At 31.8% G+C, this 24,689-nt stretch overlaps 1 long non-coding RNA gene across 2 annotated transcripts in view; it reads right to left on the bottom strand.

The window, feature by feature from the left end:
• Positions 1-6,829: 6,829 nt before the first annotated feature.
• The window catches only part of LOC142320973 (uncharacterized), a 120,310-nt gene continuing 102,450 nt past the window's right edge, over positions 6,830-24,689 (bottom strand). Inside the window, exons 3-4 of one of the 2 annotated variants that reach the window (XR_012755529.1) lie at positions 21,892-21,941; positions 6,830-7,185 (exon numbers count right to left, since the gene is read on the bottom strand). This is a non-coding gene — a long non-coding RNA (uncharacterized LOC142320973). The remainder of the gene's footprint in view (positions 7,186-21,891; positions 21,942-24,689) is intronic. The other variant, XR_012755531.1, reaches the window with a different exon arrangement.

Genomic DNA, 24,689 nt, shown 5'->3' with positions numbered 1-24,689 from the left:
GTAGTGCCGGTGCACGTAGATCCTTTTAAAGTAAATTACTAAATAAGAATCATTAATTTTAATATATTTCAAATGATGAAGGTTTATTACCTAACATGTTACTTAAATGTATATCTATATTTTTCAGATAAATAGAACATGTTTTAATAAAATTAAAATTTATACTTTTGATTCATTTTTAACTCCAAATGTCTTAGTACTTCAGTTTCTCTTGCGTCTTTTCTCCTTTTGAACGAGAGGCATCATTCAGTTATGTTTTTACTTTTTTTCCTCCTTCCTTCCTTCAATTCAACCCTCTCTCGCAAGACTGGACCGCTGTTAGCATAACTCAGCCCTGGTTGCCTCTGCCTCTAACACCCGAGTCGCCACACTGGGCCCAGCTATGCCGTTCCCAGCAGCGCCACCCGGGTAGCAGGGACTAGGTCTTCCCAATGCCTTGCTTCTTGGCAGGGTCCTCCTGAAGGGGTGCCCCCACAGGGTCTGTAGTCTTTTAATACACCGTTTTGCACAAGTACCTCAGCTCACTTCCAGAAGAAAGCAATTTTCTCTACCATCCTCCTGGCACTCCGGGTCCTGAAGCACTTTATCCTGTCAAGATACAGACAATCACGCCGTCAGATATAGTGCGCTCCTCGTCCCGTGGACCAACTCGCCTCATTTCATACATTTGGACCTCTCTCTGCAGTCAGAGAACTGATGACCACCTTCGTCACAGTTAATACTCGCCCCCGACTTATCAGAGCCACTGGAATTGGCTGCCATGTGGCCCACTTCCTGAAACCTGTAGCATTTTGGTTCCGCATGCCTAATGAAAACACGAAATAGGATCCAACTGATCTTTATCCTTTCTGCTTTAACTAAACGAGTTGCCACTGCATAGGGTAGTGCTACAGTGGCATTCTTCATATTACCACGCTGGCCTGAGAGATGTCACCTTCGCCACAAACCCGCCGTCTCCAGTAAGCTCCCGTGTGGCTGATAGTATCGTCGTCTCCGTGGTATCCTCCTCAATGGTGGAGGTATCCTCAGATCTTTGATGTGAACACACATGAGTTTACTCCTAGTTCCCTGAGCAACGTCGACACCCTCTAATTTGGTCTTCGCTCGTTGTTGCACTACCTCCACATGCTTACTCGATCCTTTAACCCGTATATCTACCGCTTCTCCCAGTCCTTTTTTAATGAAGAGAACATCTTCCTGATCTTCTGTAGTGATCTCTTTCTTGACCTTCTGGAGGAGTTCCGGGAAGAGGTCCCTACAGATTTACAGAGGTCCCTACAGGGGTCGGGCACAACCGTGCCCGACCCCTTGACCACTTAGGTTGTCCGCGTGTGCAACTTATCTTCCTCGAAATAAATAGAACTTACTACCCATCCTCATATTATGGTATTCAAGTAATTTTCTCAAGGACCAGCCTACGTGATTCGCCATCGCTCCATATATGGCTGAAACTTGCTGCCCATAAATGCTTTTCAAGACTCGATAGATATCTTCCACCATAATCCTGTTACCTGCTGAAGAGTCTACAATGACAGTGTAGCAAGCTCTCCATTTTTCATCGTACAGGTCACCCAACAGGACCTCTGTTTGCTCCTTCTCAATTACTATCTATCCTCGACGCAGTGTCTCTTGCTTCAGAAACACTTTGACCGAGTCAGCCCTCTCCAAGAGTTGCTTGTCGTAGTCTGACTTAACATCCCTGGCGAGATCGAAAACCACCACAATGTCGTGATTAGGCACTCCGAAAACAGACCGCTTCACTGCCTCACATTTAGTGAAAAGGTAGGCTGGCCACCTCTGGAATACCAAGTAAGGGATAACCTCCTCCAACGCTACATCTTCAATGCGCTCCAAAAGCCTTCCATATTCTATCTGTACAGTTTTCGAGGCTGCCTCTGTTACATTTTGCCTCAGTACAGCGCTACACGAAGACCCCAAACCTTTCAGTTTCTGCGTACGCTGCATCAGCTTCGTAAGCAAGGATGAGCACTCCTTGATCTCTTGTTTGTTGGTAACGTTCGCTTCTACGAGCTTCGCTAACGTCTTAATATGCGTTCCGACCTTGCCTAGTTAATGTTTAAACACACAAGGCTCTCCCTGAAGCTGAACATCCCTCCTCGCCTCATCACTCGGTTCCCTCTTCCGTTTATAACCCTTGCCCGCCAAGTCAAACGCGACATCAACGGAGTGGGCGTCAGACATCATCTGGGTTCCAGTGCTTGCCGAAGATAACTCTTCATTGGAATCCCGAAGACCACGGAGCTCCCTATCGAACAGGCCTCCCATGGAACCCACAACGGAGACTAGCGAGCCCAGTCTGTCCGCTCTGCTCTTTTTTACACTTCATCTTGGCGGGCTGGCAGCCACCGCTTAGACATCGCCTTGGCTGGCGGTCGCTCCTCACTCCTATCCAAAACCGTCAACGGTGTCAGTACCGGGGCCAAAATAGCGCCATCACCACAGGAGCACCATCCACACATTCGTCAACACCATCTAAACCAGATGTTCCCAAACTTATTTATCTCATAGACCACTTGCAAAATTTTGCTGGTTCCGGTGGACCCCCTGCAGCTACATTACAATATTGTGATGTCGCGTAGGTAGCGTAGCCCCCGCGGCTTTGACCGCGCCGCGCGCGACGTTTCAATATTGTGATTTGACCACTTTTTACTGATTTTTTATTAATTTTTGGTGTAAATTTTTTTCAGATATATAAAACCAAACTAATAGAATCGACTTAAAAACTGATCCTGAACATAACATTTCCCGGTTTTAATCCTTATTCTGTAACACGTTGTATAAATGTATATAATTATTAGTGAACCACCACACGTCGGGTAAAGAAAATATCACTAATAATGTAGGGACAAAAAGTTCAACCTTTCTCAGCTTTCTGTTCTTTTAGGGAAGTCTCTAATAATGGCTGTGTTCAGTATTTAATTTTTAATACGTACCTACTACACGCATACATTACAAATATACTTATTACAACATAAATATATCTTTATCGCAGGTGGGTTAGAAGAGATTTCTTGTAGGAATAAGATTCGCCTTTTGTACCTACGTATTTTTTGTAATTTGTGCATTTTTTATTTACTGACGTGTACAATAAATTGTCAAATAAATAAATAAACAATAAATAAAATAAAAGTATAACAAAAAAGCAGGTAAGTACTTACTACTTTTTCCGACACTGGCAAACGCTAACATCTATTCACTTTACTTTTCTTTTCGAAATTCCGGAAACAAATGAGTAACGTTTATCCTTGGCAATCGTATTTATATTAGTGAAGAATCAAACAAGTTCATGCAAGATTGCTAGCACACACCACTAGTCGTATTTCGTCCCTTTGCACGTCTGAACAAGCGTTGCGGACGGCGACGGCAGCGGCGGCGCTTTGCAAGTCCCGACACGTTCGTTGTACTGAATATGGAATATGCATGTTTTTTTACAAGTAACAGTCGCTGAACTTCTCAAAACATTATCTGCCTAGATTGATATGCAAAGTCAAGCCAACATTTTAGTTTCACTATCGAAATTCATATTCTAGATGAATTTTCGTGGACCCCCGCTTACGAATTGTGAACCCCCATTTTTTTGTCACGCCAACGTAGGCCCCCGTCGAGTCTCCCGTGGACCCCTGGGGGTCCACCTGGATCACTTTGGGAATCAATGTCTAAACCATCATTATCGGACGCGGATGAAGAAGCCAACTCCTCCTGGCAGGAGGGAGAAAGTCCTCACCATTAGGCTGAGTTATGCCCCTACAACCACCGGGATCGGACAAGGTAGGAACTCACCAAAAAAAAAATCAACTACAAAACACAAAAAATTACTAATTAAATGTAAACAAACAAAGTCAGCTATTATATGTAAACAAACACAGTTAGCCAAATTCAGTTTATTTATAAAAATAAATACAACCACCGCAGGAAAGACTAAAATAAAAAGTAAGCAATACCCATTCTAGTCTGTAAAAGTCCCATATCAAAAAACACACACAAAAAAAAAACACGATAAAACTAAAAGTGTAAAGATTACCTACGGTTGCTTGGTAACCCTAACAACTGCTAGCAACGAGCGCTAAGATTACAAATTACTATTAAACGTTTGAAGTGAAGCTTCTTAACGTAGGCTTCGGGTTGGGAAGTCAACTAAGAAAAAATGAGTGCCTCGAAAAAGCGTCACACGTAGCTGACTCCATCCACTGTGCCTACCGCGTGCTAGATATAGATACTAACACGCGTGTTCGGTAAACGATCCCTCACTCTCTCTCTCTCTCTTTTTCTATCTCTCACTCTCTCTCTCTCTCTCTCTCTCTCTCTCTCTTATACATGCTTAATGATTTATATTAATAACACGTGTTAATTTTTCATTAATACGAAATATGACCTATCAATGAAATACACATATTATAGAAAATATTTATTTACATAAAACATAAAAAAAATTAAACATAACTGAAGATTAATCATTATCACAAGTTTGAGCACGTGTTTTCTATAGCATATGGTCAGTTGTATTGCATTACTCAGCAGCATAGATTGCGCTGCGGTTGAGAGTGGCAGAGAGAACGTACGTATACGCATAAGCTGTATATGTGTGAGAGAGAGGGAGAATGCCGTTACGCATAAGCTGAGTATAGGAGTGAGAGAACGTGGGTATACGTATAAGCCGTGCAAACGACAGCTGTTCAATGATACTAACACAGCTTAAAAAATTTAATAATTTGTGTTTATTGCGTATACATTATTTTACACCATTAATAACACATATAATATTGCGTAAGAAGCTTTGCTTCCGTCGTGTGTCCACGCACCGACGCACCCTATTTTTAATGTTTTCATTTATGTTATAAAAGAATCTTGTATATAATAAGTTAAAATAACTTCCACATGAAAATAAAAACAGAAAAAATTTTTAAATTAAAAGAATTGTGAAGTTTTAATAAATTGTGCAAAGATATTTTAAAAACCTACCAACTAAAGGGCCAAGAACAGAATAAAAAATATTCCTTCGCTTACAATCCTGAATAACCGTAAGCACATGATTATTTATGAGTTATTCAGTGATAATAAGTTTTTACCTGTTTGGCCTAAAAATAAAAAAATTGCGGATCTTAAGTAGAAATAATTAGATAACATCTCAAGATATTCATTCTGTTAATAAAGTAAAAGTTGAAGCACGTGTAATTCTTTTTAACTTATAAATATTTTCATTATTTAATATTAACCATATGATTATTAGCCGTGTCCATAATCGATAGTTGGATTTATAAAAACACTATTATCAATATTTTTGTTGAAATTTTAATCCATACGAAAACACACACACTCATTCACAAAAGAAAAACGTACAATATACTTCCTTTTGTTACATTAATCAGAATTCTAATGTTTTATTTATTGTTCACTAATATGAACGTTGATTTAACAAAAAGTTCTAGAACGTATTTCTGAAAGAGGGGAAGTATGAAATAAAAATAAATTGTGTAGCCAGTATTACAAAGAGGAAATCAGGAATTTTTCAAACAAAGGAGGGAAAAGGTGTGCGGATGCTTTGCAAACAGGCAGGTCAGAGTTCCCCCAGGATTCAATCTGGAGAGCTGAGGTAGAGATAGAGACGGAAGAAGAGTTCCATCATTCCTTTGATCCTTAGCTCCGAGCGCAGTCCAGGGGGATCAAAGCTGACTGACCGTTATACCACCTACAACCCTTCCATCATATCGCCATCAACCCCTTCAGGCATTTGAACCAATAAGGGAGACACCCTCTCTCTAATAACTTACATGCTTTTATGACATTCCTCAGACTAATTCAGTAAAACGACTGACATGGGATTTAATTTAGTATTATTTGCATTAAATTCAGAGTAAAACGTCTAATTTTAGGTTTCGTCATAATGTACTGAAATATATATAATCCTTTTGTTAGTTTTAATTGTAGTAAGTGAATTCAGTGAATTATTGTAATTATTAACGTTTTCGCTTTATTTAATGAAATTAAAAAAATCGAAAAATAGTCTATAGATGAAACCATAATGATGAACGTCCCATCATAACAAAAAGAAAATAAAATATATTCAAAATAAAATTAAATGTGTTTAATATATATTATTTACAATTTATTTTTGTTAAATCAAAAGATTTAAGCTAACTTTAAGAAATATAATCCAACATAGAATAAAAGTGTAATATTAAATTTATTAATACATTTTAGAGTATACTTAAGTACATAACCTAGTGGCGTACGTTTAGATTGTCATAATATTCCTGACCAAATTAAAATCAAAATTATTAAAAATAAATAAAAAAGTAAAATTTATTATTAATTTTACAATTGCACGAGATAATGAATTTATTATTGATTTTAAAATACAATGAAGTACGTACTACTCAAATAAATTCATTTACTTAATTATTATCACAATTGTTCATCACTACGATTTCTTGATTTTTATTATATTATAGCAAAGCAATATCAGAATCGATTTATTGAGTGCCCTGTTCTATCAAAGTATTTTTATTTTGTTGACAAAGTAAGTTTATCAATTTATTTTATTTATATGAATTGTTTGTTTTTATAGTACAAATATGTGAAAATTTAACTTTAAAATTTCTAAATATTATCATAAGATAGTATTCCTAAATACTATTATATGTTCATTGCCTAGTACTTCTATAACGATAAAGAATAACAATTTTATTTACTTGAAATAAATTTATTACTTTTTTTATTAGATTACTTTCAAGTTTGTAGACATTTTTATTTAACATTATATTACTGTTGTTATAATTTACATATTTTACCTTAATTGTTATAATATCAGCATACGTCAACAGATATTTTGTAAAATTTTTAGTAACAATGAGAAAGTATGTTAAAAATAAATTGTTACGATGAATAATTTTCTTTAGTTCATTTATTTATACAGTCTTTTACTGGAGTAATTTTTTTACAAACAACGCTAAAATAATGGTTTCAATTTTGCTACACACATCCTTCGAATGGACACATTATTTCCCTCTTTTGTATTTTTTTCTCTTTGAATTCAGCATCGTCTGTATTTGCAAATCAATATGAAATTTGTGTATTCAAATAATTTGAAATTCGATCTGGAAAGAAAAGTATGACGGTAGAGTTTTGTCTTTCACATAGTACTTATCTTTAACGCTTTCAGTTATTCTGGAACATAAAATGGAATACAACACTAATTTATTCAGTCTTTTCCTCTTAAACAATGTTAAATCGAAATTTTATAAATTTTTCATGTCTTAGTGAGAAACTCGCGAGAAGTTTTTATTTATTTTTAACATGTTAAAAATATGCGCGAGAATTATAAAATGCATGCTTATTTTTTATCCTTATTTTGGATTGTGTACTGAATATTTCGCTCATACCTTTAATTTTTGCTTAGGTTTTCCGTTATTTTTCCATTTCGTTAGCTTCATACATAGCTTTCCTTCTTCACAAACTGTTTTTTTTTTGTCTCTCAACATTTGAAAATTAACCTAGAAGCTACCCATTATAATATGATTCTGTAAAATTTTGTTATTCTTTCTTTACGTCACAAGTTTATTTTAAATATTTTAGTCATTATTTTATTTTTTCATCGTAGTAATCTTTTTTCTATTTAAAATTACTATTTCTAACCATACAATAAAAGTTTAGGATACATTACCAAGTGTGCCAAACGTTTTGGACTGTTGCGTACTAATTATTAATGTCTCTCTACTTAATTATATTTAATCTCATGCTTGTTCACATTTCAAATACCTACATCCTTTCTTTTTCCTGTTTTCTTAGTGCCTATATTTCGTATTCATACTCGAATGTTCTATAGGTGTTCCTATTTTCTACTTCAAGAGGTAAGTGTGGAAGGAATTCCTGCTTAGTGATAGAGAATTATCTAAGATGATAATAATTAATTAATTTAAGATGAATAATTATCCATCTTAGTTTTTAGGTATATTAATTTTCTTGAGTAGGCACTCAACTTAAATCCATTTTTAATTAATCCCCTAAGAGTTAATAGAGTAGCTGTAAATATTACTTACGATTCTGGGATAAATGCTCCAAATATGAGGTGCTGTGTATATTCAGAAAAAGACTGAACTAATAATTAATTATGATTTGCTTGAAGTCTTACTTATTAAAATAATCGTTCCATAGTGTTAATTTTTTCGCTATGATAAACATTACATGTCTGTTTTGTAGCTCTTCCAGTCTGAGCATCTTTTAAACCACTATTTACTTAATAGGTTTTGGTTGTTGATTATCAGTATTTTCTTTTTCTCTATAAAACTTGTTGGGGAACAATTCTACTAAATTTCAGCTTTCTAGAAATTGGATAATTAGTGATGACTTTGTCATTGGAGTCTTTTTATATCTGTAAATTTTTTTGTTCTATTCGTAAATGCATTTTGTTTAGACCCATACTAATCAGGTATGATATAAACTACATTATAAGGATTTATGTTCGATTTAATTATAAATAATGTATAATTCAGTTGAAATACTACTGTTATTTGAGTAAGCTACGAGTTTTAATACAATTATACATCTCAGTAATTACTGACAAGAAAAAAAAATCCCTAACTGTATTTGTTTGAGAATATTCTAACTAGGCGCAAAAAAAGATCACGAAAAAATTATTTACCATAATATTTTTAAGTTTTTATTTTATTTATATATTTGTATTCCTTTTTAATTCCTTGTACGAATTAAAGGAAGTATTGTGATCACGAAAACTTTCAATTTTAGGTTTCAACGGAAATATTCATTTTGACCATCCCTGAATTCATTTTGATTAGTTTCGACTTGACGTTTGTACGTACATATCTTTCATAGCTCCAAAACGATTAGCCATAGGATGTTGAAATTTTGGATTTAGGACTGTTGTAACATCTAGTTGTGCACCTCTTCTTTTGATTGCAATCGACTGGACCACTGTCCAAAAAAGCCCAAAATTAAAAACAAATTGGATTTTGGAATTTTTCTTAACTGCAGTAATAAGCCCTCATTGAGAGATTTTCAACAATATATCATAAGTTGTATTTATTTTTATTGGTTCCAGAGTTATAGACAAATAAAAGTTTAATTAATTAATTATTTGGATCATACAAGGGGAAGGCACATCGGTTCGAATTCGACTTCATTTCCTTTTATTAATTTTTTTTTTTGTATTTATATATATTGATTTATTAATAATTATTAACCTCTGATTGTAAAAAAATGTTTAAGATAAATAATAATTCAATAATAACAATAAGAAAAAAAATGAAAAAAGTCAGAAGTTATAAGTAAAATAAAATTTTATGTACTTTTAAAAATGTGTATACGTAATTTAATAGGCATACAAGGAAGTCATGTAGTATCCACATGACACTCAGATTTTTTTACTTAAACATTGCAACTTCTATTCTAATAATTATTTGATGAAACTTTTCTGTTATATAATTTCGAGCACTCAGTATATTAGTTTAATAATTTAAATTAATTTAATTTCTCCAAATTTCCTAGGTACAGTAATTTTATAAATACTATACGTGATTTTCTATTTGCATCAGTAATGAACGAAAGCTTTGTGACACTGAATACAGAAACCCATGCAATCGTACCGGAAATAAAACTAACTGCCACTTAGTTGAAAAGATTTGTTCACTTCGTTCATTGACTGTGATGCTGCCGGTTTTAATGTGGAAAGGGTGGTTTTGTGGTAACGGTACAGCATAGTGCTGTATGGCGAAGCTCATTTGGAAAAGGGGTGTAACCATTACGTAATGAGCAGAGCCTGGTCCGCTGCATGTGCAAGTTGGGCTGCAATGAATAAAACATGCCACCTCCTGGTTTCAGATTTGCATCTAAGCCGTATGTTTACAGCTAGCGTAGCTTTCTCCTTGATTCTACTAGCTGTGAATGTACCGAACCTATTTGTTCACAACGTCAGCAGAATAAGGTTAGAGTAGGGAACGTGAAGTCTAGTAGAGAAACAAAATTGTATTGGGAATAAGAATCCTTGGCCAAAGTTTCTTAAATTTGAGCCACTTCAGATATTTGACTTTACCAAAGGTACTCCACAAAATGAAATTCCCTAACGTGAACCAATTTATACGTATAAACAAGAATTCAAATTTCTGTAAAAGTATTTTTACTACCAATGAATAAATTCGTTTATCGGAACAAAAGTAGATTATGACAAACTTGATACGATAAAAGCTGCGGTAATTTTTACGTTTGTTTGATAAATTTGTTTGACTTCTTATTTTGTCATGATAATGAATTATTTGGTAAATCTATTTCTTTTTATATCACAAAATTATTGTCCTATTATAAATGTTAATTTACGAGTTTGTATTTTAAATTTACCAATATATTAAACAAACGTAATCATAAATTATAAACAAAATTTAAGCTTTGTACGTAATATTAATCTTCTTCTTTGGAAAGCCGCCTTTTTGTTTTATTAAATTGAAACTGTTAACGTTAAAGTTTTATAATATGTAAAGTATTTCGAAAAATTACCAAACTAATACAGTAATATTAATTTTTAAGGTAATAACAATGATTTAAGCACTGAAAAATTGTTTGTATCATTTGCAACTTTTGTTATCTTGATTTGTAACAATATAAACATTATACCCTATGAAATGTATCAAAAATTACCAATAAAAAAACTTGGCTGAGCTCTATTTTCAAGTTCTAGATTTCCGGTGTTAACTTTGCTGATTCAACACTACTTATGAATATGAAATTTCATAGATAATATATGGATAATATAATGAATATTTATCTCTATTCCAAATTAAACACTTTTCAAATATTTTCCGCATATATTCATTTATTATACAGAATATTTTTGAGAGGCACATTCTTCATTTGTTGTCAACCAGTACTCTTTTAAGCAAAACTTTCCCCAACATTGTATAAAAACAATATTTAAATGTTGGAGTGGCAGGATGAAGATTATTTCATAAAATCTTTTATAGGCGTTTCGTTGATATTGCCGATTTATTAGAAACAATTAATCCATTAAATAAGAATATTATTTAATGCTAAATTTAGCTTAATATCATATGAGATTGTACTAGATTACACTTCATTTACACTCATACATATAATCCTCATTCATTCTCGGAAGTAATCCTGACGGTGGTTCTGAAGAAAAATACAGAAAATAAAATTAAATATTATGTTTATTTTCCGGCCTCCGTGGCGCGAATGACCCTTAGCCATGTAGCGTCTCGGTCCTTTATCCGGAGGTCCCGAGTTCGAATCCCGGTCATGCATGGTATTTTCACTCGCTAAAAAAATTGTCATTCATCTCATCCTCTCAAGTAATGCTTGAGATGGTGGTCCTGGAGGTAAAAAAACGGTAATATTTATTCAATATTTCTTAATGCATTTATTCTCTTAAATTTTTGTTCAGTCAAATACTCTACTACTATTACTTAGAAATAATTTATTCAATATATTTTTCTTAAAATGTTTTACTGAACTTGAAATATTCAAAGTGTATTTGGATCTTTTCTTTTAACAAACATTTTTTATCCTTGAAAGCGTAATATGCGAATCTTATATTTGAAAATTTAAGAATTAGGCTTTTCTTTTTTATTTACAACTTTATTAAATTTTTTTTTCTTCTATAAATGATAACTTTTTTAAGGTAAATATGTTACGTTTACAGTACTTTTTAAAACAAATATCTATACTCGTATAATTACTGATTAAATTAAAATCTATTAAAATATACAGAATAATAAAGTAAATACTTTCAGTAATAACTAGTGTTATTTCTCTTATAAAACAGTTTAACATAAATTAAAAATTTCATTCTTCAAACATAATAATTGCCCACGACTTATATTAAATAAAAGAGCGAAAGTAATTATATTGATGACGTTAAAAAGCGAACAGAGACAAGAAGAAAAGAATTTCGGAATAGATCCACCAAGCCTAGAATGTTTAAAGGTATTAGCATATGATCTAGAATCTAGTCACTACAAAAAAAAACTCAGAACAAAACAAACCGTTTGATAGTAGAATTATTACTCCATAGATCAGTCAAACTTATCTAAGGAGTAATGTTCATTGGTGTGAGAACCCACTGCTGGCGTACCAGCGAATGCGCCACATTTTCAGTATAATTTTGTACTGGCATTTTGAAAGATTCGCGATGTTTGAAATACTTGAAATTTCCCATACAGATCCATGTTTTAAGGTTATAAACATTAATTATTTCCCTTGCCACCCCAGCCTTAGTACTAATCCATATATTTTAACTCTTTCATCGCTATACTTAGTACCACCAATGATTTTTATCTGTTTTGCTTTTGGTAATGAAAAATCTTCTTTAATCTTTATCATTTTAGCCTCTTCAAGATTTTTTTGTCTTTGTTCAGAGTGTTCTGTCCTCTATTCTAGCCTTTTCTGCAGTTTTAATGTTTTCACGCATTCATTTCTGTATTTTCTTTAACTGAGCTTTTGAAATAACTTCAAATCTCTTGTTTTCCTCTGGAATCGACGTAAACAGTAGGGAATGATTCTTTGCCTGCATGCCTTATTGCCTGAAGATTAGTTTTTAAAAGGTTTTACTTCCATTCTATTCCCCAATTCATCACTACCAAACTTCGATCTACATAACTCTCTCTCCATCTCCAGACTCAAGCGTCATCTCACTGGCAAGCTGAAGGCAAGCTTGACAGTGAGTTGGCGTATAGTTCTAAGGTTATCGGTTTGTTACATATCGGTCTATGTATTTATTATTACTATTATCAGTTAGCAGTGCGTAATTAGTTTGTATGTATCACTACAGTTGTACTAATTATAGAACTCATCGCAACCAATGGAAAAAAAACCTTTTTTTTTTTGTTCGTGCCAAGTCAAGAGAAGCTATTCATTTTCCTGTCTCATTTCTGGCTCTCCACAATCAGATAAGGAACATGAATTGTAATACTGTGCCACAAAAGCTTCAGCAGTTGAAAGATGAAACTGGTGAATTGTCATCAGCTGATAAAAAACGTTACAGAATATTGAAAAAAGATGCAAAAATAGAGCTGTTAGATGCAGCTGATGTTATATGTTGTACATGTGTTGATGCCGGAGATCCAAGATTGGGCAGACTCAAATTTCATTCTAAATTGATTGATAAAAGTATGCAGGTTACTGAACTAGAATCTCTGGCATTTAAATGTTTGGCCGTTCTTGCGTCCATTCCGGTTAGAAGTACAGTATTGAATGCATCCAGAATTATCAAGATTTCCATCAAATTTCTTCTATAAAGGATCTCTGAAAAATGGAGTATGTGCAGATGAAAAGAAGCTTGTACAGATGGATTTCCCATAGCCTGTGGCTGATAAACCGATGTTGTTTTACGTTATCTAGGATCATGAAGAAATTGTTGGCTCAGGTTCATCTTATTTGAATCGTACTGAGGCATGTAGAAAAAAATCCATTGTACATTATTGAAGTTGCCAGTGTTGATGATTTCCAAGGTCGAGAAAAAGATCCAATTATAATGTCATGTGTAAGATCCAATGAGCACCAAGGGATAGGATTCTTAAATGATCCACAACGTTTTTTTAATGAAGCACTAATTAGAGCAAAGTATGGAATTATCATTGTTGGAAATCCAAAGTTTTTATCTAAGTAACCATTATAGAATCATTTATATCTTTAGTTACATAAATTTAACCATTTATGAATCAATTATTTTTCGGCATGGATCACATTGCATACGAATTTATTTTATTTTTTTTTAGTTGACAGATGAATTCACATCAAATCGGTAGAAAAACATACAAGAAATATCTGAACTAGTGTTTGTTCCGTTCGCATTTCTGTTCGCATTTCATATTACAATTTACAATGGTTTGTTATAACTACAAATTTATTGTTTAATTTTACTTCTGAATTACTTAAATTTTTTTACTTTACTACTATTAGAAAAATAGAATATAAACTTGTAATCTCATACTGGAAACGGCCGTAAACTATTTCGTACTTGTTAAAATTAAAATAAAAAATTGAAATTTGAAATTTTATAAAAACTTCATTACTGTAGTTAATATACAGTCTTAATTAAACTCTGTTGTCTTTTAAGAGCAATTAATTAGGAGTTAGAACTAAAACTCTACTCTTAACACAAACGTGAAAGGTTTATTTATGCTGTTTTTACAATGCAGATGTGAAACAATTATAACTTCATACATTTATAACAGAAGGTACTCTGACGTAGAAACGTAATACTGCTAAAATACTTGTACCTTTCTGTTAACTAGAGACATTGCTTTGTTAGAATACAAACGCTTTACTACGCACTTTTGCGACTAAGCCAGTCGTTTCATCCAGTTCAAACTCCGTAGATTTTTAAGAATATTCAAATCATCGCAAATCATTCTGCTTTCTTTCAATAAAACAAAAGCTCAAGAGATGTCAGCCTGCATTGGCAAGAGAAGATTTTGTTTTCGAAAGAGATTTTTTTATATTCCACTTCTCAATTTCTTTAGATATTCTAGGCTATTCTGTACGTTACCAAAGATTCATCTTTTCGTTTTTATTTTTATTTTATTCTCAAAAGAAAAAACATATTTTTAGCGTTTTTTTGAAAGTAAGTGCACATATATAAATTTAAATGGATGACGGTTTTTTTAAAAATACCACTTTCTTCTACGACGTAATTCTTACAAAATACCATAATTTGTATGTTCTCATAACGTAAGAAATCGAATAAAATAAAATTTAAATTTCTTTGTTTTTTAAAATTCATTATATCAATTTTATAAAAATAAATTTACGATCGATGATAATTATAAAAGCGATTTTAGGAACTGTAAGTGATTAATGTATTTATTACTTACTATCATAATTAAAATGACTGACGTGTCACCTTTATGCTAAAACTTTTGAAAGAATTCCAAAGAGAGAAACTAATTTTAATATTTTACCTTTTTTTTTTAAGCATTTGTTAAATTTTCACTTATTGTAAAAGAAAGTTCCTTTACAATTTTCAGTACATATGAAATAATTATTGATTTCAATGATCAATGATAATTTACTTCATAGTGTACGATTATCAACAAATATACGGAAAAATATCGTTATCTATTACGAAAAATCTTTAATAATCTACTAAAGTATCACAAGAAAATAATTCATAATACAAAGCTGCTCTGCCGTGCAATCTCACGAACCGACGGAAGCACCAGGTAATCGTGAATCTTATCATTCTGCGTGAACCATGTCATTTCGGAAATCACCCTCGCTATTTTGTTCTAAAATTGTATAATTTCCAGAACAAAATAGCGAGGGTGATTACCGAAGCGCCATAGTTCTCGCGGAATGATGAGGTTCACGATTGCCTGGAGCTCTCGTCGGTTCGTGAGATTGTGCGGCAGCGCAGAGTCAAACACCGGCAAAGACTTGAGAATCAAGTAAACCACTTTGCAATTAATCTACTCAATTACAGCAGAAACGTCCGAAGGGTTGATACGTGTCCATGTACTCGACGTAGGATCTGCATAACTTTGGAGTCTGACAAGTTTAGTAATATCCTATTTAATTTCTGGTTTAACTCTTTCCTTTTATTCTTCTTTTTTTTTATTCTTTGTTTTTAATGTTTGTTTTTGTGGACTATGTGGTACTGAAATTAATGTTTTGTGATTTATGACTGAACTTGAATATCATATTTCATATTCATATTTACTTGCAACTATTTATTGTGTATTACTTATTTTGGGGGTTCCTTAAGAACCTCCTGATCACGTGCTTTCGTCAGGAGACTTATTTATGGCTCCGCAGGAGAGCCGATTGTAATTATAATTGTTACTGAAAAAAATAAAATAAACAATTAAAAAATAATACAAAAATTATATCCATATTTAAGAAGGTGAATTCCTAAATAAATATAAGGTTAATTGAGTTCAGTTCAAAACGTTTACCGTGAAATAATGGTGAAATAAATTACTAATTGGTATTTTTGTAACGTTGTAATGCCAGTCAGTTACATAATTTCATACTGAATCTGTGAAAATTTTTAAACTATTCCAATTTTTCAGTAATTTTTTAAATTAAATGTTTAATTAATTGTGCATCATCTATTTGTTTATGTGAAGGCTGATTGATTGTGCTTTTGCTGTTTCTTCGTTTTGTTTGCTTTATGTTTTCTAGTGTTAATTGTTATTGATGTTTTATTTTTATTTCTGCTGCGTTTTTGTACTGTTGGACTTTATTATTTTTACTACTTTATTATTCACTAAACTTTATTAACAGTAAATTCTTTCTTAGATATACTGTACATGACTTGAATGTATTTCATTAAGGGGTTTCGTTGAAACCTTTTTTTACATTCTTATTGTCATGTAATTTACGTATGGTTTATGAATTAATGAATTCTGTTTTTTTATATTTTGTTTTTAATAATAAAAGTTCATTTTTTGTTTATTTTTCATAGACTTTATTGCATCAGTTTCTCAGAATTAAATATACAACAAGTTTTTATAATATAATTTACGCATTTATGGGTCATTTAAAGTTATTGTACATCAAACCTGAAAAAAAACTTTTTTTTCGTCACCGAAGTTGGATATCTAAAAAACTACGGTCGATTCAATTGTGGGATTTTTGAAGTCAAAAAATATATGAAGTCATCAAGATTACCCCTTACATAATAACTTAAAAATTTCAGTACGACCTCATTTCACCGGAGAACTGAAATCCGGGCGAAAGTTTTCGCAAGCCCTAACTAGTTTGATGAATAAAAACGCTGCCGAGCAGAATTTCTGCTCCTCCAGACACACACTGATGACTCTATGGGATTGTTCGATTGTGGAATGGCCACACCTGAACCCAAACTGATGGAATTATCCCCTTGCTCTCCAACACTGGCCTAAGCCTGTGCAGTAGTAGCTTCTCAAACAATTTAGATAACACCGGTAACAGGCTAATTGGCTTGTAAGAAGAAACTTCTTGTGCAGGTTTCCCTGGTTTCAAAATCATCACCACCTTCCATTTCGCTGGGATGTAAGACGTCCGCAGAACAGCATTAAACAAATTCCTGATGAACTCGAAGCCTTTAAGAGGTAGCATAACAAGCATTTTGTGCGTCTCTAAGTCAAAGCCCGGGGCCTTCCTTAATCGTCTTCCTTGGTTGACTAATTTCAGTATCTCCCTTACAGAGATCGGTTTAATCGGAAAGCTGATTGGCATCGGGCTCTCAAGGAAGTTGTTAACATCCACATCAACGGGGCCCTCTGTATCGTGGGGTCGGAACGTTACCAGACCCCCTCGTTTCTAGGTGTGAAGCAAACAGATCGGCCTTTTCTTTGTCAGTCTTCGCCCACGATCCAGTACGCCTCTATAGGGCGGGAAACGTTAGTGATGATCGTTGCAGTCCCTTTGTAACCTTCCATAAGGAGCATCCATTCCCATTCAGGTGAGAAAGATTTCCTATATACTCCTTGAATGTCCCGTCCCTGATAGTACTCAACAACCTCTGCAGCCACCGCGCCGTCAACCCACCGGGTTGGTCTAGTGGTGAACACGTCTTCCCAAATCAGCTGATTTGGAAGTCGAGAGTTCCAGAGTTCAAGTCCTAGTAAAGCCAGCTATTTTTACTCGGACTTGAATACTAGATCGTGGATACCGGTGTTCTTTGGTGGTTGGGTTTCAATTAACCACACATCTCAGGTATGGTCGAACTGAAAATGTACAAGACTACACTTCATTCACACTCATACATATCATCCTCATTCATCCTCTGAAGTATTATCTAAACGGTAGTTACCGGAGGCTAAACAGGAAAAAGAAAGAAAGCCTCCGCGCCGTCCTATTAAGAAGTGTCTTATGCCTTCTGAAACGCTGCCAATTCCGCCGAAGACGCTGCTTCGAGACATTTAGTTCTGTCACTTCCCTCGGATAAGTATTGCCTCTGACTGAGTGCAAATCATCAGGTGTAGACCGCCATGCTCCCTCCTGCATTTCCGACGTCAAAAAGTACGTCGCGTAATCAATATCTGCAGGGGTATCGAGTGGAAACGGGTCAGTCAGTTTCTCTTCGATCCAATCCTGGTAAGAAACCCAATCCGTTCGTCTCGTATGAAGAATAGGCCTCTCTTTCCTCCTTAGCACCGTCGTGCTCAATGTAAGTAGAACGGGCGAGTGGTCTGACGATGAATCATAGTTGTTCTCCACCAAAGTGTATGCAGATGATATACCCGAAGTAACAAAAAAGTCAAGCAAATCCGGGATCTTCGTCACGGCTGTAGGCGAGTATGTCGGCTGGAATCCCGATACCACATCCAGGTGCAGATTTTGAACACATCTCCTCAGCGATCTACCGCTAATGGTAGTCAACCGGGAACCCCACAATGGGTCCAGTTGTCATTGTGAGTTTATTATTTTATTTATGTTAGTAAATAAACAAAAAAATCCCCCAAAAATAATAATATCTCTAATTTATCTTGAGTTTTTATTTTATTTTTTTTAAATCTAACTATAACGTATAAAAAGTACGTTAATTAATTATAACAATGTTTAATACATTTTCAGTTTCATAACCAAATGCAGGATAATGTATTATAAATGTAGTTAGAGTGTGATTAATAGCTAAAATGAGGTGCTAGCTGTCTCCGTCGGTGGGTATCTCAGGGTGCTGGAATGTTTCAGTTTAACACGTACCTTGCCATACCATTGTCTCTGACACTACACATGGAAATTTGTCTTTATTAATAGGCTACGCAATTCCTTTTGCAATTCTGTCAGCAAGATCCTTCCTTAGGTTAGTTAATGGCGTTTCCTTATTTACCATCTTTTTCCAGCTTTTACACCTGCTACCAAGAATACGATTAAGTGAAACTTTTAAATTTAATTATAAATTATGTTTATCCTTTGTTGTTGTTTTAAAACAATGGTGGTTATAAAATAAATGTTATTAAATATTTTATTTATTAATAATTGATATATAATTATAATTACCATGTCATAAAATTCATTAAATATTATTAAAGAAGCTGTAGGAAACAAATGCATGATATCAAAAGCGTTTCTTAAAGACCTAAAACTATTTAGCTTAGATTTATTCCAAATTGGGTTAACTTCAAATATAATCAGATTGATTCTTAGTTTTATTTATTAACTTTTTTTTCTTCAGTTTTTGCTGTAATCTGTTGGCAATATTCATATTGGTTTCACACACACACACACACACACACACACACACACACACACACACACACACACACACACACACACACACACACACACACACACACACACACACACACATACACATACATACATACATATATAGAAATAACAAAATATCTAATTGTAAGTCTTTTCTTATGGAGTTAAGTGGTTTTTCTGTTGGGAAAAATAATGAAATTGACTATTTTTATCATTTACATTCTATAAAAACTTGTAATTTCTAATGTTTGTAATTAAATGATAATTTTTAACGTATTATTAGAAATTCAAGATATTTTAACTTAAAATAGACAACTGTAAATTGTCTCAAAGAAAAAAAGGAACTGAAAATTAATTAAACGAATTTGTTACAATATCCGTAATATTACATAAATTAGGATTTTAATTTTTAAAAAGAAAAATATGTGTTGAATATATTTTTTTTAAACCAAAAGAAAAACGTTATTTTTATTTCAACACTAAAAAAAATAAAAATAGAATCAAAGAATGAAAACTTAATTTTTTAAATAAAAATCATAAAAAAATTAAATAATCAAAACATTAAGATAATTATTATTCCGCTTTTTACTTATCTGCAGTTCAATTGAATCATTTAGGTATTAAGAATTCTCGATTTAATAGCAATAAAAAACGTAACAAATTAAACAGTGATGTTTTTGCTGTAATTATACTATTTTTTTTTCTCGGGGACCACCGTTATGTGTTGTTTCATGAATGACAATTTTTGTAACGTGTGAAAATGTCATGTTTGACCGAGGTTCGAACCCAGGACCTATAGATGAAAGGCCGAGACGCTACCAGTCGCCCCACGAAGACCGAATACAATGATATTAATAATTAATTAGTTAACATTAATTACAAGAGTATAAAAAAACATTTTTTTATCAATATTTCAATTTCATAAGGATTAATTTAATTTTTGATACAATTGTTCTCCCAACCACATTAATATCCAAAAATTCTAAGTAATCATTTTTGAGTTATATTTTACTTTTATAGATAAAATGGCAAAGGACATGTTTTGCTTTTTGCGTAAATATATATATATATATATATATATATATATATATATATTAACGCTCTTTGTTTGTCAGTTGTAAATGCTTGTTAAATCACAAAATTTTACATTGTATAATGTATAAGGTTATGGTTGGGAAATAAATTTTAATTCTGTTTTATTAAAAAATTATGTTCTTGTAAAATAATGGGTTTAATAACTAGTTGTTACTAAGTTTTCTGTATAATACGGATTATGTATTTTTTCGGATACAATTTTAATGGAAAACATATGCTGACGGCTTTTTAGTAACAACTATTAATCGATGTATTCTTGCAATTGTCAGAATATGAATAGAGTTGAAAATTTGTCTTGAAAGAGAATATTACATTATAAGTTTTTTACATTTTGTTAAATATCTGTTTTAACGTTTTTTTAAATTTGCTTTAGAATACAAATTATTAAATATTGTTGGTTTCTTTTAAGAAATGATTTAGAAAATTGAATGCTTTTATAAGTTTCTTACATCTATGATTTTTTTTTTTGGTAGTTTTTTTTTAATCTATTGTTTTGTTTTCTAAATGAGCAAAAATAAAGTTTAATTGTCGTAACACAAAGAGTTGTCATATTTATTTTTAAAGATTGAATTATTTTATTACAAAAAAATAATATGTTACAATTTTACATAAATATATTGTAAAATCCGTTAAAGTGTAATTTCTTATATAAGCTAAGATTAAAACTGGTACAATCTTATGCTGTTATCCGTCTGGATATGGGCTGAACGCTGAATTTTTAATCTATACACTCAATTTATCTACATATTTGTTTCTATTACTTATTTTTTGAAATTTTTTTATTATTAAAATTGAAAAATGTACAAGCGGTTGTTTTGAATTTAAGTTTTTTTCCGTTTAGAATACCTCTTGAGGTTTTTAAATTCATTAAAAGCATGTTAAGTAATGAATTATTATTAATACAAAGGTAAATATTTTTTTATTATTTTTTTTGAAAAACAAAGATGGGAAGCAGAAAAGCATTACAGTTAGTAAAAACGACGGTTTGGGTAGAGAAGTACAGTGAAGCAGTGAGAACGTCACAGCTAGCATGAATAGGACTGTCATGTGAAACATTAAATTTATATCCAACCCTCATAAATAAATCCACGATATTGTTGAAGAACAAATACTGCAACAGCAATAAATCAACTCGGTTTATTCTTTACCTACAAAGTTAAAATTTGCAAACAAAAAACATATTTGCTAAGGGCGACGCTACGTAACGCTATTAAATATAAATTGCTTAATCCTAGTATATTATATTTGACGTAGAAAATATATTTATTTTAACATTTTATGAATAATTTATATATATATATATATATATTTATATATATTCCATAAATATTTTAAATATTTGTTTATGAAATGAATACGAGGAAATGTCATTTACAATAATTTATTGTGATAAAGGATATTATGTTGTGGGATTGGTAAAGATTATTATTTTGTAAATATGTGAATTTAAAAGAATGAATAAAAATTTAATTGACATTAAAATCTTTGTTTATAACAAGTCCAGTAAAAAATGTAAATAACAGGGAAAAAATTAAACCAATGTAAATGACGTAGTATTTAATAAAGATTTTATCACAACAAAAATTTATAAAAATAAAATTCATGTAAACTTACCGTTTTAAATTCTGCGTTCAAAATATTTGCATAATTCAAGTTACGAGATACTGAAATAAGTAATACGATAATTAAGTAAAACATAGTAATAATTTATCTATGTAATGACACGTTAATAATACAAAAGTTAAAATGAAATTATACTAAATTACGAACAAAAATTGTTTTATTGACTAAAATAAATCATTGTTTTTATAAATATTCCAATTCTGACCGAGATGATTTGTCTTTATTCAAGTTAAACTATTTTAAAATTTTCCATTATTTTTCCTCACATGTTTTTTTCTTCTATATACTATTTAATTACACAGTTAAGCCGCTTTACTACATTATTAATAAAAGCCACTACTACGCATAATTTGATGCATCATTCTCACTTACTCTTGGTTATAACTCCTCTTTATCAGACGCTATTGGTTATAGAAAATTGTGAGACGTCACAGGATCTATTTTTGTAAAAAAAGATACTTCCTCTAAAGGGTTTTGTGTGGTGTTATTTAGATAACGCTCACATAAGCGTCAGTAGCATTCAAAAACAGCAGTTTGTGCTGCTTTTGAATTCACAATAGACGTCAACTCAATTAAAATAATGTAAGTTGATAAATTACATTTTTTTAACAATAAACTAGACTTTAAATTAATAAGGTAAAATTATTTTATTTTATATATACTTTTTTACATTTTTTTAAAACGTTACAACTCTCATTAAACCCGAATATATCAAGTAGTATATCGGAACCCTGGAATAGTACTACAATTTTATTGATTTATGTCAATATATCTTTAGAAACTTTTGTTTTTGTTTTTTTTTTACTTCGTTAGTCGTATTGACGTATTTTATATATTTAATAGAGGCCTAGGTTTATATACAAAGTAATGGAGTAATTGCTGTAAGCAATTTTACGTAAAAAAAGGAGTAACTTTTAACGTTTTGTTATTAGAGAAATTTAAAACGGAGGGCTTATTGGAAGAATTTAGAGAATTTAGGAAGAGAAGATTTTCAGTTTTTTTGAAAGTAATTGATAAAGGAAAATAACAATATTACAGTTGAAATATAATAACAATATTAACAGTAGAATACTGATAGGATGTTCCACAAAAAACGAAAACCGCTATAAATTCGTGTTTGATGAATATTTCAATCGAACAATCAAATATCAAATTCTAAAAATACTGAAGCATTATCTAAAATTGCTAAACAATGTTAATGAACCTTTTTTAACTTTGGTAAAAAAGTAAAAAATAGTGTATGAGGTGCCTTAAACAGACCAATAAGTCTTACCCATTATATCCAAGGTATTCGAAAGAATACTCCTTCAGAGATTATGGCCAGTTTAAGAGCAGGAAGAAGTTATTTCTGACTACCAGTTCAGTTTGCCACTACATTCCACTACTGAGTACATACACAGGATCATTCGTATCATCAGATGTTTAGAGGAGAAAGAATTTTGTTCTGCTGCATTTCTAATTGTCCAGCAAGCGTTCGATAAAGTCCTGATATATCTGGTCTGCTGTAGAAACTGAAAACGAGTATACATCAACCATTCTATTTGATACTGCTTAGTTACTTGGACGAACCCTTTTTTCCTGATTAAATATAAGGATTTGTTTAATTTTTTAGACTTTATAATTGCATGTGCTACCTTTGATTTACTATTTATGTTTTTCAGGATGTATTTAACTAATATGTTTCAAGGAGACTTCTTTACACTTGCTTAGTGTGATGAAATTTACTTATGATTTCTAACTAAGAAACCGGTTGTAGGTATGATTTGAGAACAAGATTTTTTGATAAAATCAAGGTATTAATATAATCATTAAATTATGGTAAATAGAGGTTGCGAGCATAAATTTATTAGTGTAGTTTTAAAAGATTTGTTATTTTTTCCACTAGATTTGTTAACTAACGTATTTTTATTTCGAAAGTAATTTTAAGAGTAGCGGATCAAAAATTAATTTTAGCAGGTAAATAGTGATTTTATGATTACAATCATCTCCAAACAAAATTTTTTATAAGAAACTACAAAAGATAAAAATATTGGTTATATATTTTTTTCAGAATTATTGGAAAATATTTTGAATTACTAGAAAGGGATTTTTATCAGCTACAGAATTTAGTATTATTATCTACTACCTAAAATTAAAAAGTAATTTACCAGGTTGACTGCTACGTATAAAACAGCAATACGTGACTATACGCCCACAAAAACATTTTTCTTCCAATTTTTTTTCTTTTTAATCTATATTTTTTCTACACAAAATATCATTGCCAAATTTTGTGTAATTATATTTAAAAAACGTGAGACATAAATATGGGTTTCACACATTTTAGTGAAGGAGGTATAAATTGGTACCTCGAAAAAAAAGAAAAGATAAATTCAGTAAATGTAACATGAATAATGGGAGTCTTATAGTTTGTGTGGTTCACATTCCTAATGGAAAAAATTTTACATCCATTTTATTATGTCACTTTACACTTTGTTTTATCTACTACTTTGTAAACTATAATTCAACAGGAACTTTGATATGGAAAAAATAAAATATAATAATTTCTGAAGAAAGTAGCAGTTTTAAAAAAGTATTTAAAAGAATCAATGCACAACTTTTACAAATTTTTTATGTATAATTATTTTGATCTAATAATGATTTAGAAGAAAACGTTCAGGAAAGTGTGCGTAGCACACACCGATACTAAATCTTAACTTGTTTTCCGACCTAAATAACAAAAGTATGTTACAAATTAAATTTATTTTGTAAAATCATTTGTTACTTTATAACAATAATGTAAATTTATAAGT

Source organism: Lycorma delicatula, chromosome 3, assembly GCF_047948215.1.
Source record: "Lycorma delicatula isolate Av1 chromosome 3, ASM4794821v1, whole genome shotgun sequence".
Classification (NCBI taxonomy): domain Eukaryota; kingdom Metazoa; phylum Arthropoda; class Insecta; order Hemiptera; family Fulgoridae; genus Lycorma; species Lycorma delicatula.
The sequence above is the reverse complement of the archived record's forward strand: the minus strand, read 5'-3'. Positions and strand labels throughout refer to the sequence as shown.